This window comes from Austrofundulus limnaeus, unplaced genomic scaffold (assembly GCF_001266775.1).
Source record: "Austrofundulus limnaeus strain Quisiro unplaced genomic scaffold, Austrofundulus_limnaeus-1.0 Scaffold24, whole genome shotgun sequence".
Classification (NCBI taxonomy): domain Eukaryota; kingdom Metazoa; phylum Chordata; class Actinopteri; order Cyprinodontiformes; family Rivulidae; genus Austrofundulus; species Austrofundulus limnaeus.
In genome coordinates, this window is record NW_013952426.1 from 2,845,845 (window position 1) to 2,848,453 (window position 2,609).

General features: G+C 37.4%; 1 protein-coding gene across 1 annotated transcript in view; it reads right to left on the reverse strand.

Annotated features, from left to right (window-relative positions):
* Window positions 1-2,609, reverse strand: part of rem2 (RAS (RAD and GEM)-like GTP binding 2) — a 63,382-nt gene that overhangs the window by 3,959 nt on the left and 56,814 nt on the right. The gene's annotated exons all lie outside the window — the stretch shown is intronic.

Below are 2,609 nucleotides of genomic sequence, written 5' to 3' on the forward strand. Positions count from 1 at the left end.
CAACTAAAGGTAACATAGATACTTTATTATGGTATATTATTTAATTGTATGCCTGAGAAACACATAATATTGCCCCTTTAATTTAAAATAAAATCTAATCAAAAGCAATGGAAGTTTTGATATAATCACTTTCAAAACATCTAGTTAACGTGGCCTTATCTGTTRGTAAACCCACTAACTGATTTGTTCATAAAATGATTTTTTTCTGAAGACATAAGAAATGCAATCATCAAATGAAAAAAAAAAAAAACCCTACGAGGCTGCTCTCATACGATCACATCTTCAGCRCATATTGCTACCAGGATGAGGTGTGAAGCAGCAGCACAGTGTGAGTCTGCACTGATCTAATCTTCAGACAGAGCTGGAGCAATCTGAAGTGCATGCAGCCCATACCCAACACTACACTCTGACACTAGTGGGCCTTCATGACTGCAGAATGAGGGGGGAGGACCGTTACAGGGGGGAATAAAGKGTTCTGAAGAGCTTGAGTAAAGTTCAAAAAAACATTCATTACAAGCCAAGCCATACTGTAGTCTCTTCTGCAGATGGAGGAAAAACGTAGAACTTTAGGGGATAAAAGAACATGGTGGAGGTTTCATCATCAACACAGGTTAGATGTTGTTTGATTTATTACCATCGCAGTATATGTCCAAAAACGCTTCCAGTGGATTTTTTTTCCTCCCATTGTCACTGTATACCAGAGCGTTAAAAATAAAACTTTCACGTCAGCATAAGTTGTTTAAAATGTTAACAAATATACAAMAGACAAAAAATAATGCAGGTGGATAGTAATGCTTGTTTTAAGAAAATACTGTGTTACAGGCTTTGGAAAACATTTGGAAAATGTATCACTCATGGGTTGGAGACGGTGACAGTGACAAAAAGACAGGAGACAGAACAGGAAGTAGCAGAGCTGAAGATGTTGAGTTTTGTTATGGGAGTRACAAGGATGGATAAGTTTAGGAATGAGCTCATCAGAGGTACGGCACAGGTTGAACGACTGGAAGATAAAGTTAGAAGAGTCCAGACTGAGACGGTTTGGACATTTGTAGTGGAGGGACAGTGGGAATGTTGGTAAAAGGATGTTAGAGACGCAGCTGCCAGGAAAGAGACTAATCTATGGATAAAGTTAGAGAGGACATGGAGGTAGTTGGAGAGAGGACAGAGGATGCAAGGGACAGAGTGAGATGGAGGAGGATGACTGGCTGTGGTAACCCTAAAGTAAGAACAGCCAAAAAAAGAAAAAGAAGTATGTGTTAACACAATAAGGAGACAAGCTGAAGGACCCAGTGTCAGAAAAAATTCCCTGAGTTTGGATGTAAAACTCAAATTAGAAGCAGGACGATGCAAGAAGCTTTTAGAAAATGTTCTTCGTACAGAAATATTCTTTGAACTAAGGGTAGCAATAATTATGTCCAGGTAACAGTTTGATTCCACTAAATATTTTCACAATATAAAAGCATTTTGTGTTGTTAAATACAGTCGCTCTAAAATCAATGTTTAAAAAATTTCACATGCTTCTGTTATTATTTATTTTTTTTATATTCACACAATTTTCTGTCTAAACAAAACAATAGAACTGGAGAGGTGTAATTATTATTCTCCATGCAGGTCCAACATTTCTAAGTGAATTGAAACACAGCGAGAGTCATGCTGTTTAYGCCTGTTAACAGTGCTGTCGAAGTCTACAACTAGGCTGCAGCTGAAATAAGAAAAATGGTTCCCATTTCACTGCGACTCACATGAATCAGTACAGGTGACTGAGTGTGTTGTTGACAATGCTCAGCGTCTGGGCTAAAAGTAGCAGTGTGTGCCTGGTCAAACAAACCTGGATGATAAGGAAAGCTGACAGATAGAGATCATTCTGTAACAAATGAGTTTCATTGTCAGCACAAATAGCTTTATTTTCCCCAGCTGCACTTAAGCTTTTCCTTGACTGAACAAAACTACCCTATGAAAAGTGCTTTCCCCCCGATTAAAGCACATTACTGGTTCTCATAATGACAACATGTAAAATATGACCAGATGTTGATGGCAGATGGAAGAGTTCAGCCACAGATGAATGGTGTGTGGGTGTCAGGAAGACCCTTTTTTTAGTATTAAACCAGAAAATGATTTTGCGTCCATTATAATGGCCTGTTAAAGCACTCAAATGGAAGAAAAACACAACACAAAAGGAAAGAGAATAGAGTAGGATAAGCCCTTGTGCGCTTAAATAATGAGTTTTAGGAAACAAATATGCAGCTTAAATTGTATACAACAGAACTGCTGGATAGTTCAGAGCTTTCCATTAAAACATTCATCACCAGTAATTCTTTCTGTGGTATCATTCACTGATGGTATAAAAGGAGATTAAACATTAGGCTTTCTTTCGGAAAATGGTACCATCAAAATGTTTTTACAATCAGTCTATTCAACTGTGCAACTGTCCCCATGACTCAATAAATCTGGGATAATGTGCCTTTTTTTCATTTGTAGCAAGAATAAAATGAATAGAATTGTTTGGTATTACTATCTTTCCTTTGCTTTACTTTTATCTTTGCTCTTTTGAACTTCTTCTGGGGTTTTAAAAAAGGCCAGCTCTGTTAGGCTTAACAACAGTAATATAT